Raw genomic sequence first — 18,199 nt, forward strand, 5'->3', positions numbered from 1 at the left:
GCCTATATAATAAATACTAAACTTGCTTGGAGATTTGGCTTCACTACCGTGTAGATTTACAGTCTTCAGTTAAGTCACTGGGACCTTAGCCCATCTTGCAGATTTGTGCCGGTATTCCTCAATTTATGAGCCCAATTGACCCTATCATTTATGTTGTTAAGTGAGAAATGTGCTTCCCATTTCTTTTCTTGCCACATTTGTTAAGTGAATCAACTGCAGTTGTTAAATTAGCTATACAGTTGTTAAGTGAATCTGGTTTCCCATATTGTCAGAAGGTCGCCAAAGCGGGTTCCCATGACCCTGGGACACCGCAACGGTCATAAATATGAGTCAGTTGCCAAGCATCCCAATTTTATTCATGTGACCGTGGGGATGTTGCAAAGGTTATAAGTGTGAAAAATAGTTCATCTCTCACATTGTTTCAGTGCTGTTGTAATTGATCAGTCATTAAATGAACTGTTGTAGTCCTGTTGAGGACTACCTGCATATGGTTTGAAATAGGTCAGTACCCAGAACCTGGATCCATAAGCTTCCAGAGAAAAGGAAAGGTATAAATGTTTATAAATCAATATGAAGTGGGCCGTATATAGGTAGAGAAGTAGCCGTTACAGTTAAAATGTTGTGTTATGAAGTTGTTGTTACAATGTGTGTGAATACTCAATAGGTCTTTAAGTGGTAATGCCATCATGCATACTTAACTTTCTGGTTCTTTTTTCTTTATCCTTTTGTAAGCTTAGAGAAGGAACACGCTTATACGATGCTTAAAGTTGTTGGGGCAATATTAAAGTTGTTGGGGCAATAGGATGGACGAGGCTGAGGACAGGATGTTGCCTACCAAGTTGCATTTAAAGCAGGTGCACCAAGGATAAAGTTACGGTGTACAGTACTCTAGTCTGTTACAGCACAATTACAGTTTGCTCAATAAAAGGAGCTTCGTGTGATGGGTGAACAGGCCGTGCATAGCATTACTTCTCTTAAACATCAACTATTTGAGTACCTACTACAGTAGCTGAAGGCTTCTGCATACATTAGGCTGCAAAAATAAGTTGAAGGGGCCCGAAGACATCTAATAATTTCCATTTATGTTTGGTGTTTGGCCAGGGGTTGTTAGAACCAACTATAAAGAGCCATTGAGTGCAAAGAGTTTTGGTGTGATAACCAGTTGCCAAGAATCCTAAATGCCCTGTGGTGGAAGTGAACGACAGAACCTGGGTTAAAAACATCTTAGGAGACTGGTAGAAACCCAGCAAGGATGCCATAGTGATTCTATTTTTAAATTTGCCCCAAATTGATTTAGAGCACTTGACAAGACCTGTGGACCTCAGCACTTAAGAGGCGTTCTCATGCTGGCTGGAGAATTCTGGGAGTTGAAGTCCACAAGTCTTAAAGTTGCCAAGTTTGGGAACCACTGGTTTAGAGGACAAACATTTATGAAACTATCCAATGCTATGTTGGTTGTTTTTATAATGGAAATACTGACGTGTGATGGCGCAGGCATTCTCAGAAAGCTGTTCCTGCAAGGAAAAAGAATTTATGCATACAATAGTTCAAAGATAATTTGGCAATGTTAGCAGAGGAAAAGAAGGCTGAACACCTTTTCTAGCCTCATATCTGCCAACATAACTGATTGATTTAGAGCAGTATCTCAGCCACTTTTAAGACTCATGGATTTCAACTCCCAGAATTCTCCAGCCTGCAAGAGTTGGCTGGGGAATTCTGGGAGTTGAAGTCCTCGCATCTTAAAGCTGCTGTGATTGAAAAATACTGTCCTAGGGAGATACACTACTAAGGAGAAAGAAGAGAAGGCACGAGAAGTTGCAGTTTAATAGAAATTAGGCTGGGACTTTAGGACAAAAAGGACAGAGTTAAAACATGGCTGGTTGGGGAATCCTGGGAGTTGAAGTCCACAGGTCTTTTAAAGTTGCCAAGATTGAGAAACACTGGCTCACAAGTACCAGCCAATACCTCTTCCAGCGTTCACACCACTTTCAGGCATGAGATTCTGCAACAAAGCCAGGCAAAATGTTTAAAGTTGCTGTCTCAAAGCCTATGATTTATGCAGTCAGGTTGTCCTTTTCCCCCCCTTCCAAATCCTCAAGCTGTTATTTATGTTTTGATGTACTGCCAGTTCTCTAGTATCACAGGGTAAAGGTCAGATATGTTAACCAGCCTTGCTTGACAATCTTTGCTTAGTCCCTTGCTTTGAATCTCTGCTCTGCTAACATTCAGTTAATAGTTGCCACGGAACCTTCATTGGTTCCTGCTTTAGCTTCACTGGAGATTGTGTGCTCAAAAGTCTGTTTGTAACAGCAACAGTACAAAGCCATATTGTGGTTTGTTTGGGTTTCTCTTAGGAAGTTGCATGAAATTAAAAGCCAGCCTCCTTGTCACTTCTAATTAGTATCTGACTGTTATAATCAAAAAAATATCCTTAGCCAGACCAGTTTCAACCATAGCAGCTGTAGTCACACATTTTTTTTTAACTTCGGTGATTTTAAATAGATTAATGTATTATGTGAGGCCAGATTACTTCAATAAATTTATTCCTGAGTTGTGCAATTTAGAAAATTGGATTAATTCAGTAACCAGCCATTAAGCGTGTTACGAAAATCAACCTATTGAGAAATCTATTATTTAACTGACCCCATCAACTGATCCATCGCTTTATATTTTTATTTCAAGAAGTAAATTTACACTTTTTTGTGATTTTGGGAAATTTGGCTTCATTTTTCAATCCATAATTGAGGAAAGCTGAAAAAAATTAAAACAGAAATGCTGATCCTTGTGCAGCCAAAGAATAATTCTCTTCTCTCCAAGAAAGGATGGTTAATAAGCTTGCAATGCTACAAGTTTGCAAAACTACTATATATTAATACGGAAGGGGTAATGGTAAAAGTTCCATTTGCACATGCATGCTAGTCGTTCCTGACTAGGGGGTGGTGATTAGTCATGTGGCCAGCATGACTAAATGCCAAAGGTGCATGGAACGCTGTTACCTTCCCACCAAAGTTGGTCCCCATTTTTCTACTTGCATTTTTATGTGCTTTTGAACTGCAAGGTTGGCAGAAGCTGGGACATGTCACGGGAGCTCACTCCATTATGTGGCACTAGGAATACGAATTGCTAACCTTGTGATCGACAAATCAGAAGGGGATAGGACAGAGATAAAATAAATCCTCAAGGGCTTAAAAAAGGGTAATCACAGAATCTTAAACCATTGGAGAGGAGAAGGAGTCCTCTCCACTCAGCAGACACCTTGAGGGTATAAAGTTTAGGATCGCAAAACTGCAGATGCAGACCAGGTGGCAGCATAGATAGAATATATTTTGTTTCTTTGCTCCCCTCTATTGATTATCTGCAGATTTGCAGCTTAGATGTAGTAGTTAGAGGCAGTTGGGCAAAGTTGCCCTTGGGTACGACTGGAACTTGTACAGGAAAAAGCCTAGAGGGCTGTTTATTTATTTTTTTATTACATTTATATGCCACCCAGCTCACTATCAAGGGACTATGTAAAATATTATACATAATATTTTATATAGCAAACATCCTGGCTTGATTCAGTGGTGGAGGCAGGCTGTTCCACCCACACTTCCCCCAAACAGAGGCGTGAACATCGTCATTTGTTTCTCGGGCGCAGATGTTTGCAACTTTGAACTCATGTCTTCCTGTCATCGGTCGGATGCCTGCTGGGGTAGAGAGGGAACATTCGCCTCCAATCACTGCTCATAACAGGTGAATGGAGAAAACCTAATCTCTGCAGCAGCCCGCCCCCAGAAGCGAAGGACATGCCACAAGAAGTTGGCATGTGTTCCCTGCCCCCTTTGGAGAGAATGGTAGTACAACCAACTTTGTTGAAGTCAATGAAGGACTGAATCGCCTATTCCTCACCCAGAATCATCCTCCATCCTTTGGCTCAAGCCCAGAAAATTCACATATCATCATATGATTGGTGTCTTGTAAATCAAGCTTTATGGCTTAGCACAGGGGTCTACGACCTGCGGCTCTGGAGCCGCATGTGGCTCTTTCATCCCTCTACTCTGGCACCCTGTCGCCCAAAATATGCGTCACAACTGCCAATGTGTGACACCCACCAGCACGCAAGCTTTATTGAACTTGTCGATACATCTTTTCTTTTCCGGAGTTCAAAATGTTTTTGTTGCATGCAGAAATAAAAAATTGTGTTCTCTGTAGCAGTTTGTTGATTTCATAAATGCAACACACTATGGTTTTTTTATACATAGCATAAAGATAAAAAAAACAATATAATGTTCATTTTAGATGTCAAAAGGGTTTTGTGACTCTTGGTGTTTTCTTTTTTGTGGGAAACTGGTCCAAATGGCTCTTTGAGTGTTGCCGACCCCTGGCTTAGCATATTATATGAACCTAACTAAAGGGTAGTTTATTTCGTCAGCTGAGATTAAGGAAACGTGGTCTCCTTCCTTTCTGTTCCATTTTTTCTTAAGATTAGTAAATATCGCTTTTGCCTAGGTAGAAGTTGCCACCTTCTCCAGTCCTGGTGCTACAAGTTTACACTTGGCTTGAGGTACCCCAGGAATGAAAACCCAGAGCATTTCCTATTAAAAAAGGGAAGTGTAGATCTAGATAACATTTTCATATGCTAATTTATACATCTGAAATAAAACTATATTTTATAGCAGAATTTCTTATTCTTCCAGATATGTAGATGACCTAGAATTCTCAGCAATGGACATGCTGGCTAGGGAATTCTGGGACTTAGAAGGGATGGGGAATTCTGGATATGGGGAGCTAAGTCCTCATGACCAAAGTTGAGAAATACTACTTCGAAGAGAAATGTAGACTACTCATGCTGGACAACCACCAAGTATCTTATGAATTGTCTCCCAATTTGTTATCAGATGCTAAATATAGAGCAGATCTTGCTAGGAACTCTTTCAAATGGAAGGAAACCGTCACAAGGAGGATGGACTTCTAGGAGGCCTTCACATAAAGCCACAACTCATAGATAATCATCCTTCAGGTCACATGGCTCTTTGAGATTACAGCTGCAGAAGAAATGTTGTAGACAGCAACTTTAAGGTACATGTAATCATTGATGAGTTGTTTTGTCTTTACTTCTGAAACAGGGCACTGCAGCGGAATTCCCATATCATAAAGTAGGGTTCTTTGAATAAATGATACTCCTAATGGATACATAAAAGTAAAGATAGATTCCCCTCGCACATATATGTTAGTTATTCCTGACTCTAGGGGGCGGCGCTCATCTCCATTTCAAAGCTGAAGAGCCAGTGCTGTCCGAAGACGTCTCCGGGGTCATGTGGCTGGCATGACTAAACGCCAAAGGCGCACGGAACACTTACCTTCCCACCAAAGGTGGTTCCTCTTTTTCTACTTGCATTTTTATGTGCTTTCGAACTGCTAGGTTGGTAGAAGCTGGGACAAGTCACGGGAGCTCACTCCGTTACGCAGCACTAGGGATTCAAACCGCTGAACTGCTGATCTTCTGATCAACAAGCTCAGCGTCTTAGCCCCTGAGTCACCGCGTCCCTTGAATGGATACATAATTCTAAGCAAAAAGCAAACTACATTACCACACAATGGGATGAGATCTCAGTGACAGTCGATTCACTTAAACACTATCTCTTAGGCGTTTTAGGTTGGATTTTCAGAACCCAAACTCTCAGCCTGCTTTTAAACATTTTGCTCACCCAGAAGGGCGGGGGGGGGGGGAAGCTAGCATATCTTGAACATTTCATGTTTTGTTCAAGAAATTCCCTCCTCATATAAAAAATGGACTATGATTAAGATGGGGCAAAAAACAGGGCCTGTCCCTTGGCAAAGGAGGATAGTTAGCAAATAGGAAGGATGACTCTTCTAGAGGTGATTCACACTTCAAATTTGGCATTTTTCGTTCATCAGTATGATTCAGCTGTGTTTCTCCTCAAGACAAGCTACTTTGGAGAAATCTAGATGAGGGTTCAAGTAGTCAGTTCAAATAAGAGCAGGAGGACAGGGTGAGGTCAGTGCCAATTAACTTTTATTGATTTATATTTATATGTATCTTGCCTTTATTGCTTTACAAATAACTCAAGGTCGCAAATCTATCAAACACACCTTCCTCCTGGTTTCCCCACAACAGCAAGTCTATGAGATGGGTCAGACTGAGAGAGAACGACTGGCCTCTTTCATGACTTAAGGTGGGATTGGAACTTATGGGTATCCAGCTTTCTAACCTGGTGCCTTAACCCCCAGATCAGGGTGTCAAACTCAATTTTATTGAGGGACGCATCAGGGTTGTGTTTGACCTTGTGGTAGGGCGGGGTGGGTGTGGCCAGGGTGGGTGTGGCCAGGGTGGGTGTGGCCAGCTGGACGTCACTCGTGTCAGGGGTGCCTATGGTGGCCCAAGTGCTCTGCCAGCAAAAATGGGCTCCCTAGCTCCGTTTTCCACTGGAACGGCCTCCTGCAACCCTCTGCCAGCAAAAATGGAGCCGTTTTTGCTGGCAGAGGGTTGCAGGCAGGGGCGGATTTTCCTATAGGCTAACTAGGCTTCAGCCTAGGGCCTCAAGATCAAGAGGGGCCTACATTCAAATTGTTACAAAATTAAAATTACACTATTCTAAAAACAGTGAACACTAAAACACTGAACCGAAAATAAGGAGAAATTCTACGCATATGACTAATAAACAAACATAAAAATGTATTGGTTAAGATCGTTCCAGCGCCGCAGCAGTTGGGGAGCACGTTCCCGGCACCAGTGGTCGGGCGAGAGGCGTGGCCGCTCCCAGTAGCCGCCCCGTCGACGCAAAGCCCACCAGCGGCCAGGCAGGTGAGGGCGAGGGGGCCGAGCCGGGCAGCTGAGTGCAGCAGGGGAGGCGGCTAGCCTCGCTGCCTTTGCCGCAGAGCAGAGCCGCCCTCCGTTGGGAGGCCAGCTATATATATTGATATATATATATTGATATATACCACAGTAATGATGTATTTTATTGTTTCTCATGCAATTTACAAACTTAAAAATGGGAAGTGAAAGGGCCTAATAAGTGGAATAGCCTAGGGCCTCTTTTCATCTAAATCCGGCTCTGGTTGCAGGAGGTCGTTTCAGCCAAAAACGGAGGTTGCTGGCAGAGGCACCATGGGATGATCCTTCACTCTTTCCAAGGCAGTCCTGGGGGCCAGATCGAAGAACTCTGCGGGCCGGATCTGCCCCCTGGGTCTTGAGTTTGACACCCCTGCCCTAGATCAAACTGGCTCCTGCGGACCAGATAGAAGCAATTCAAGATTGCTACTGCTTCAACATTTGGTGGGTTCACCCACTGAATGATTCTACAGGTGATTTGAAAGATAATTTGTGGAACAAACTATAAGCACTGTCCATCTGAAGGCCAAGAGATTGGGCCATTTTCTTCTGGTAAGTATGTTAATTTCCTCAGGGTTAATATGTTGGAAACTTAATGGACATTGAGGCATGGAGATGCTGAAAGTGGGAGAAAATTTTCATTTTCTTGTTGACCCGTCTCCAAAAGAGAGAAAGAGAGTGGGAGGGAGGGAGGGAGAGAGAGAGACTTTCTGATGCCCTCTCTTCTCTCTCCCAAGTAGCAGGCTAGAGGGTAGTGTTTCCCAACCTCAGGAGCATTACAATGTGAGGACTTGAGCTCCCAGAATTCCCCAGACAGCTGTGCTGGCTAGGAAATTCTGGGGGGTTGAAGTCCACACATCTTAAAGCGCCAGAGATTGAGAAATACCATTATAGGGCATGGGTGTTTCTTTCACCAGACATCTGAGCCAATAAGATGGATAAGAATTTTGAACTTAGGCAACAGGTTACATAATACTATGGTTGAGGATGTATCTTGAACTATATCCATAAGTAGCCTCCCCCTAGACTAGGGGTCAGTAAACTTAAACACTCAAAGAGCCACAAAGGTTCTAACCCCCCATTCAATTCTGGAGCTGACCGGAAGTCTGGTTCCCCCACCATAGAGTCTCCTCCTAGCGCAACATGCTTTTTCCTCTATCTGTCCTAACTGAAAATATGGAGGCGACCGGCGACAGGGAGCCACAGCAGAGGGATGAAAGAGCCACAGGTGGCTCCAGGGCCGCAGGTTGCTGACCCTGCCCTAGACATAAATTAGAGAGCCGAAGGGGCGCAGTGGTTAGAGTGCAGCACTGCAGGCTACTTCAGCTGACTGTTAGCTGCAGTTCGGCTGTTCAAATCTCACCGGCTCAGGGTTGACTCAGCCTTCCATCCTTCCGAGGTGGGTAAAATGAGGACCCAGACTGTCGGGGTGATATGCTGACTCTGTAAACCGCTTAGAGAGTGCTGAAAGCCCTATGAAGCGGTATATGTCTAACTGCTTTTGCTATTGCTATAAACCATAATTTTTAAATTACAAAGGCTGGTTCGTAAATTATTTGAATGAAAACCAAATAAATCATCTTGTGGCTTAGAGACAGGTGCGAACCCCACCATAATGGCAAAAGACTGTAGGAGGGACTTAACCCAAAAACAATACTGTAGTTTCTTCCATCAGCAATCAAGTTTCTGGGTCATTTAAAAGAACAAAGGGTAGGATGGATGTTTATCACAGGTGCATACGTAAGAGAGAGAGAGAGAGAACTGGCCTGATTTGTTTTTTAAAAGTAGAATGAAAGACCGATCCTATCTACGTGGCTAACCAAGCCATTATTGGCTCACAAAAAAGAAAAGTCCAGCCCAAAACACCTATCTCGAAGTAAGGCCAGAATCCCAATGGACAATAGAACTGACCTTTCCTAAGCTCATAACTCATCTTTTCCCCCATAAGTCTCTTTCTGCACCTGGAAATCTAACTTACAAGGAATATTAATGTGAGAATCCTTCTGCCTGGAGCAAGGCCAGCATAGTCAGGTGCTAAGAAGGCAAGACCTACTGTACATGTTCCAGCAGGAGCTCCTCTCCTGACTTCTAGAATCTCCTGGCCCTCTTTGCTTACCTCTGCTCAACTTACTCCTAGGGGTAAGCAGTGATGCCTAAAGCAGCGATAAGTAATCTGCAGCCCCGCAGACACGTATCACCCATAGTTTAGTTTCTGAAGTCCTTTGCGGGCAATTCTTCTAACCTTTGGCAAAAGTCAGGGCTGCTAGAGGTCCACAGGGGTTCAGGAGAACCTCTAACTAAGATTCTATGCAATTCAGAGAACCCCCAAATCCCACTCCTGGCTGGCCCCGCCCATCCCTCCCCTCTCAGGAGTCCCCACATGACCCATTTTGGATTCAGGTAAATGCAGGGTGTGTGTGGGAGCTCAGGGAGGGCAAAAAACGAGTCTACTGGAAGTTTGGGAAGGCCGGAAATGGTCCTCCAGAGCCTGAGGGGGCCATTTTCACCCTCCTGGAGGCTCAAAAAAAGCCTCTGGAGCCTGGGGAGGGCAAAAATGCCCCCCCCCCCCACTGTGGTGCAGGAGGCTGACTAGGCCACGCCCACCATCGCCACGCCCACCCAGCAACCCCCTGCTATAATTTTTGAAGCCCACCCCTGGCAAGAGTGATATGCCTCTTTCCCATCAACTACTGTTGGGCAGAGAGAAATGAAAGGGTAACGCCATCCACCTTGGGCTATTCTCTTGCCCACCGCCCCTTGCTTAATGCCACCACCCCTCCACCAGTTGAGATGTGGTTTCTCTCACACTCAGTAACGGTTGCTCAAGAGACCCCGAGGCTAAGGAGAAGGAAGGGCAACCTCTGCTTATCATCTTCTCTGTTCTCTTCCTGGGTTTAGAAGGAGACGGTAGAAGACAAGTCAAGCTGGGTGGCCTGCTGGGTGAACCACTGGTCTAATCCCCAAACTGCCTCTTGCTCTGAAGGAATGTGGTTTGGCTGAAGATATCTCCTTGCCTGTTTCTGTGTTGCTTCAGTTCCTGGCTTAAGTCAAGGTGAGTCAATGACACGAATGCCTGGTTGGAACTAGAACCTGGAAGTCTTGGCTGGTCCCCTGCCAGAACCAGAATGGCTGGTCCTGGAACAACCCTCCTCCCACAGAGTAACCTGACATTATCTAGGCGACTAAATCCACCCACAGTGACTTCTAAATCACCTTCACCTCTGGTATAGGCGACTTCCCCAACCTAGAGCCTAGAGTACAAGGGTTGTACTCCCAAACGTCCCAGTTAGTGTGGCTGTTGGTGAGAATTCAAAGAGTTGGATTCCCTGTATCTGAAGGACAGCCCATTTGGGGAAGACTATCATCTCATGGCTGGCTGCATTCACACAGCATCCCTAACCAGATCTCTTATGTAGCTGCCCTGGTACAGTTCAATTCACGTTCACCTTGGTTAGTTATTTTTTTGGCATCACATGTCACGTGCATCATTTTGTTAGTTACTTGTTGAACCAGCCCTCTGGAATATGTTGTTGCTCCCCTCCCCCCACCCAGTGAGATTTACCCCCCACCTTCCTAACCTTCCATAACAGCTTGACGAGCCTGTCTCTGCCAGTTGGGTTGGGGCCCCAATGGAGGAATATCATGCTGGAGGTGGCTGATGGACTAATAGTAGATCTCCCACCTGGACATCCTGCTCCCTCTCCTCCCATCTTTTAATAATAATGGTGTGTGTGTGTATTTATTTATTTATTTATTTGTTTGTTTGTTTATTTATTTATTTATTTATTTATTTATTTATTTAAAGTCACAACCTCTGGTATGCCCCAACCATGGGAGGAAGCTAACTGCCTCCATCATCCGTCAATCGGCTCGTCACAAGAGTCCATCATGACAGAAACCCAACATTTTTACTGTGGCTTTGTTATATTTGTGTTATATTTGTGCTGATAAATAAATAAAGGGAATAAATCAGCCCAGATTTGAATCCCAGTAAGGGTATGGCTAGCTGATGAGAGCTAAATAGCTTGAAATGGATCTATACTAGTAGTCTCCCTTTATTTATTTATCAGCATAAATACAACACACACACACACACACACACACACATATATATAGTGTGTATGTACACACACTATATATGGAAAAGGTTTCCTGTCGGTCATGTCCAAGTCTAGGGTATGATGCTCATCTCCATTTCTTGGCCAAGGGAGCCAGTGTTGTCTGAACATGCTTCTATGGTCATGTAGCCGGCATGACTATATCCCAAAGACAAATGGAACAATGCTACCTTCCCACCGAAGTGGTACCGATTTATCTACTCACATTTGCATGCTTTTGAACTGCTAGGTTGGCAGGAGCTGGAGCAAGTAACAGGAGCTCATCCTGTTGTGCGGAACTCAGCTGTCAGCTCTCCAGCTGACAAGCTTCAATTTATTGACATTTGTATGCCGCCCACTCCCTTGGGACTCTGGGCGGCTTAGTGTCTTTAATCGCTGAACCATGGTGCCCCGTATATACATACTTATGTGCATGCATATATACATACATATATACATACATATGTATGACATATATGGTTTTACCCAGGGGTGGGTTCCGGCAGTCACTACTGCTGTTTCGCTTGTGGGCACACTGTTTGAATGTGCTCCAGGCATGTGCTTGACGCGTGTTGCAAGCACATGCACAGTGCAATAACAATTGTTCTGCGCATTGCACAGAAGCAAAAAACAAGATGGTGGCGCCTATGGCACTGCCCGGAGAACCAGATCGGGGGCGTGGCAGGCCTGGGTCACTGCTGGTTCCAGAGACCTAGGCTGCCAAACTACTACCGGTTCCGCCGAACCGGTAGGAACCCACCACTGGTTTTACCATTCTTAATATTGTAAGTCATGAGATGGATGGCAAACCCATTTAATAGGTATACAAAACAAAACAAACACCCATCGAGAAAAACAGCCAAATCATTCCATGAGGCCTGTTGAGTAAATCCAATCTTCGTGTGGAAAGAAGCAGGGTGGGGAGGGGGGATAAATATCTGTCAGCCCCACCAGCCCTAGGGGACAGCCCCCTCCCCACAGTGTGGGTGGACAAAAATGTGGGCCAAGAGGAAGCAAGGTGCTTAGGTGTGTGAGACGAGAGTGCATCAGGGATGACACAGAGAAGAGGCCCAGCCTGCCTCACACGGGTGGTGGTGAGGATACAGCCACAGAGCTGGTTCCCTTGATCTGATGCCTCTGAGACAGCCTGGAAACAGCAAATGCCTTTCGCTGTACTTTATTTTGCACTGGGTTATGGATGAGAAGCCATGAAGGGTCCAAGTGGGTGGTTTCTTACAGATTTAACCCAATTTCTCCATATCCTACATCCCTGCCAAGCTGTGGCACATTTAAGACAGCTTATTTTTTTTTGCAAAAATGGGAGCCGTAACGGGCAAAAAGTTTATGCCTTCGTTTTGCACCCTGTACCTTTTAATCTGCATTGGAAAATTAGTGCCCTATTCACACTTATTTTGGAAAGCTGTAAATATTGTTATGGACTTTCTCCCTCCCTCCCCCCACTTCTTTCTTGTTAGTGTGTGGTTTATTTATTCAATCAAACCTGTTGTTAGGCCTCTCCTGTATCCCTCTTGAGAAATTACAGTCTCAGACCTACATATCTGAATAAGTAAAACTTTTGTTCATCCTGCTCTTTGGCCCGGGAGTAAGCCGAGTTTGACGTTTAGAAGCCCTGTATAGCTCTTGGTTGAATTCCAAAATATCTCCGCAAGAGATCAGTTCAGACCACTGGTTGAAATGTTATCTGCCTCATCTCTGCAACCTGCTGTTTGGGGGAATGAGAGGGAGAGAATGAGAGGGAGTCAGAACAAAGAGGGGGTGGGAATCAATCCTCCACACTATTTTGGTTTACCCTCATCCTATTTGTGTGTGTGTATTCTCTCTCTGTGTCTCTCTCTCTGTGTCTCTCTCTCTGTGTCTCTCTCTCTCTCTCTCCCTCCCTCCCTCCCTCCCTCCCTCCCTCCCTCTCTCTCTCTCTCTCTCTCTCTCTCTCTCGTTCTTGGGCTGAAATGTGGGCCTCCCCATTCCTGATTCAGGACATTAAATCGGGGGGTGTCCAACTTTGGCAATTGTGGATTTTGATTCCCAGAATCCCCCAGCTAGCATGGTTGGATGCCCTGACCTACATGCAGTGGGGCTTTTTAAATGTCTACAAACTCAGATAAGGGTGTTGATATTGACTTGCATGCTCTAATGATCCATCAACCTCTCATTAAAACCTTGCCCAGCCTTTCTGATTGGATTTGTTTGGGAAGGGCATTTAGCCTCTGACTTCCTGATCACTTAGAAAATCTGTACAGGTTGTTAGGTAAGCTCCCCGTTGGGAGAGCGAGTGCGTTCAGAGAAGCGTTGTGAGAGTTGTGTTGGAGAACACACAAACCAGCATACAGAGACACTGCAGTTTAAATAGGCTTTTACTTTCGTGGAAACAGAGGTATCAGAGTCCATCAAACAGTCCACGTCATACACGGATAAGGCAGCCAGTCATCAATGTCTTTCAGTTAAGGGATAATCCAAATAACATAGTCCAGTATCATATAATCAGGTCAGTACTCAAAGTTTGCTAGCAGTTGCAAAACTTACAATAGCTCACAGCACTTCTAGCTTCCAAAACAGATCAAATCAGCCCAGCATCTAACGAACAGAGAGCTAACATCTCTCTTATGCCAGCCTTTTACGTGTTAATGAATGTTAACGTGAAATATTATCTTAGTTTTAGATTCAAGATTTTGGGTGGAGGGTTGTTGCTAGCCACTGAGAGTAGAAAAGTAGAGCATAAATCAAACCTCTAAATATTAACCAATTATTTCAGAATCCAGGCAGGATGTTGGTGTGTCTGTCATTAGCAGGACTGAAAGATTACTGCCACCAATATATGATTATGTAGCTTGTAAGCGGTGTATTATTACACATTCAGCACCTAAAGCAGCACAACTTCCTGCCTAACACAGCCCAATGTCCCATGGGAAGGCATGGAAAAAAGTAACGCCATTTCATCATGATTGCTGTCGCTTCACCTGGCACCTCCTGTATCTATGTCCATTTAAAGCCTTGCCAGCTCCAACACCTGGCATCCTTGGGCACCTGCCAGGCAATTGCACCTTGGGTGGACCCATTACTGATAATGCCTGCCTGTCCTTCTCTTTTTCCTTTTTAACCGGAGCTCTCGGCTACAGTACCTGGCAAAGTGGCCATATTTGTTTACCATGATGTCCCTGGTGTAGGGATCATTTCAGGGGATTTGGGGGAATTAAAGGACGATCTTGTGCCATGCCGTGGGCACTGTATCTAGTTAGTCAACGAGGGTACCATCAGTGGTGGGATTCACTTACCTTTGCTACTGGTTCACAAAGTAGAACTGTGCTCGCAGAAGGTCATCCATTATATCCAGCAGCCGCTACTAACGATTCACCCGAAACGGTAAGAACCAGCTGAATAACACCTCTGGGTACCATGCTTGATTAAGCATTGCCCGAGAAGGTTCTCAAATCAAGACACAGTGCTCAAGTCAAGAACAGGCTGCTGTTGAGGAAAGATGGAGGAGAAAAAAAACTACAGGAGATATCTGGATGGATGCGTGTTTCTCATCCAACGTTGGATCTTCATTGCAAGGGCCAGAGTAATCATGGAAGGAACCATTGATCTTCCCAATGTTGCTGGATTCCAGACTGTCATAGCCTCACCCAGCATGAACAATGGTAAGGGATGCGGAGGGTTCAGATGGCCAGTGACCTCTTAGCCCTGAAGATTAGGTTCTCAATGGCATGATTGTGAGGGCTCTACATTCTTCTCAGCATCAGAGGCAGAATCAAACTCTGAATGCCATCAGCTAGACGCAGTGTTTGTCAACCTTGGCGACTTTAAGTCCTGCGGACTTCAACTCCCAGAATCCCCCAGCCAGCTATGCTGGCTGGGGGATTCTGGGAGTAGAAGTCCGCAGGACTTAAAGTCGCCAAGGTTGACAAACACTGAGCTAGAGAATACAAATCAGAAGGTACTTCTTGGACTTCCAAAAGGCATTTGGTTCACTGCCTTGGGAATAGGATGCTAACCATGATAGATCTTTAGTTTGATCCAGCATGACCTTCTCATACACCCCTTATGCAGCAAGTGGATCTATTTAGGCCTGGTTCAATACACAGCACAATGAAGAGGAACTCTGAATTGTGTGTCTAGTGGATGATTGAAGGTAAAGGTAAAGATTCCCCTCGCACATACGTGCTAGTCGTTCCTGAATCTAGGGGGCGGTGCTCATCTCCGTTTCTAAGCTGAAGAGCCAACGCTGTCTGAAGACATCTCCGTGGTCTTGTGGCCGGCATGGCTAAACACACGGAACGCTGTTCCCTTCCCACCAAAGATGATCCCTATTTTTCTACTTGCATTTTTTACATGCTTTCAAACTGCTAGGTTGGCAGAAGCTGGGACAAGTAACGGGAGCTCACTCCATTACGCGGAGTGTAACCATTCGAACCATCGAACTGCCAACCTTTCTGATCGACAAGCTCATTGTCTTAGTCATTGAGCCACTGCTCAGTGGATGATTATATACACTTAAATTAAAAAAAAAAAGAATAAATAGGTTCCTACACTAGTGAGCTAAATATTGTCTTTCATTCTTCATTTGTACTGGACTCAGGCCCATGTTCTCTTTGGTCATCATCCAGCATTACCTCCAAGGAAGGTTGTCTTTTCCATGAACACTGTCCAGGTACTACAAGAAGACCTAAGAATTCCATTTACGACCTTTGGGTTAAGGTAAAGTATTCTTGCAGTTCCTAACATGGGGCTCAGATTATTCCTCAGCAGCCAACTCTCCAGGTCTCCTTGCTCAAATCCGTACCCCTGGATGTCACATGGAAGCACTGACCTAGCTCAGAGAAGCAGAGAAAAGGGCTGTAAAAGGAGACCTATATAATTAATAAGCCCTATTCCCAGAAGCTAAGCAGAGAATAGCAAGCGTGAACTCAGCCACCTACACACACCCAGCTGCACAGCTGTTTTGTGCTTGTTGTGAAACAATTCTTTATAGATGTCACAAGTCAGCCTGGAGCATCCTGTTGGGTTTAGAAAGCATTGGGGGTGGGGGTGGGGATAAGAAGAGCAGACTATCAGTGGAAAAGATTGCTAGAGGAATCCACAAGAAACTTTTGGTAAGCTGAAAAATAAATCTCTACTTTCTTTGTCTAGAAAATGGAGCGAGTCTGCCTCTTAATGCAGGTGAAGAAGGAGAGTGCAAAAGTTGGCTTGAAACTGTTGGCTTGAATCTCAAACTGTTGGCTTGAAAATGATGGCTTGAAACTCAACATTAAGAAAACTAAGATCATGGCATCTGGCCCTCTCAATTCCTGGCAAATAGATGGGGAAGAAATGGAGGCAGTGACAGATTTTATTTTCCTGGACTCCAAGGTCACTGCAGATGGGGACTGCAGCCAAGAAATTAAAAGATGCTTGCTCCTGGGAAGGAAAGTGATGGCAAATCTAGACAGCTTACTAAAATGCAGAGTCATCACCCTGCCAACAAAAGTGCCTATAGTCAAGGCTATGGTTTTCCCAGTTGCAATGCATGGTTGTGAAAGTTGGACCATAAGGAAGGCTGAGTGCCAAGGACTAGGATGCTGGAGAAGACTCCTGTGAGTCCCTTGGACTGCAAGGCCATCAAACCTGTTCAATCCTAGAGGAAATCAACCCTGACTGCCCTTTAGAAGGCCAGATCCTGAAGACAAAACTCAAATACTTTGGCCATCTAATGAGAAGGAAGGACTTCCTGGAGAAGAGCCTCATGCTGGGAAATACGGAGGGCAAAAGAAGAAGGGGACGGCAGAGAATGAGGTGGATGGATGGAGTCATAGAATCAGTAGGCGTGAGCTTAAATGGACTCCAGAGGATGGTAGAGGGCAGGGAGGCCTGGAGGAACGTTATCCATGGGGTTGTGATGTGTCGGACACGACTTCACAACCAGCAACAACAATTAATGTTTTTGAACCACGGAATTAAACCTGAAAGCCTGAAAATGCTCTCCCTAGTTCAGATTCATACTGTATTGAGTCAAGATGAACTTTCCATGAAGTCATCTGTATTCTTCAGAACAGTGTGTGGCTGATGCGGCTGCTATTCGAAGGTGGAGAAGACCAAATTTCTATAATTTACAGAGAAATGGGGGATTTACTTTATCGTGAGATAAGCTTTTTAAACCTGTCTTTCCCCCCCCCCCCCCCAGTCAGTCTGCTACTGCATCATAGGGTGGAGCAGCTGAAAGTAGTACAGCTAGACCACAATGGAACCCAACATTTCTAAGCGAGAAAACTGTTAAGGGAGTTTTGCTCCATTTTACGACCTGTCTTGCCTGAATAGTGAAGAGAATCGCTGCAGTGATTAAGTTAGTAACAAGGTTGTTAAGTGAATCTGGCCTCCCCAGGGACTCTGCTTGTCAGAAGGTCGCAAAAGGGGATCACATGACAACCCCCCGGGACACTGCGACCGTCATAAGTATGAATCAGTCGCCAAGCGTCTGAATTTTGCTCCCGTGACCATGGGGATGCTGCAATGACTGTCAGTTTTTTTCAGTGACATTGTAACTTTGAATGGTCACTAAACAAACTGTTGTAGGTCGAGGACTACCTGCACTGTAAGCCATCCCTATTCTTCAGGCCCATATAATATCCCACTCATCATTTCAAAAAAAAAGGGGGGGTTAAAAAGAGGAGCAGAAAGAGAAGGGGAGAAAAAGACAATTCTTGCAGGTAATCCTTGACTTACAACCATTCATTTTGTGACCGTAGGAAGTTGCAACGCACCTAAAAAAAAGTGACGCAATTTGTTTTTCACACTTAACGACCGTGGTGGCCTCAGCATGGTCACGTGATCAAAATTTGGGCGCTTGTATTTGTGACAGTTGTTATACTGTCCCAGGGTCATTTATAATCTTCCCAGCCAGCTTCTGACAAGCAAAATCAATGGGGGGGGGAGCCAGGTTCACTTAATGGCCACGTGTTTCATTTAATAACTGCAAGGATTCGGTTAACAACGACGGCAGAAAAAAAGTCATAAAATGGGGCCAAAACGTATTGGACAGCTAACCTGCTCAGCAACGGAAATTTTGGACTCATTCCATTGTGGTCGCACGTTGAGGACTGACTGTGTTTTCTCAATCAAGCCTCATTCTTGATTACCATCCTTTGGAAAAGTCTTGTCAATTCAATTTACAGCTTCAGTTTAAAAAGAAATAATGCCATGCATCTCCAGGACTTTTACCTATAAAGATACAGCCAAATCCGGTCAAAACTAATCCCAGCATCCAGCGGTGGGATTCAAA

Source organism: Thamnophis elegans, chromosome 12, assembly GCF_009769535.1.
Source record: "Thamnophis elegans isolate rThaEle1 chromosome 12, rThaEle1.pri, whole genome shotgun sequence".
Lineage (NCBI taxonomy): Eukaryota > Metazoa > Chordata > Lepidosauria > Squamata > Colubridae > Thamnophis > Thamnophis elegans.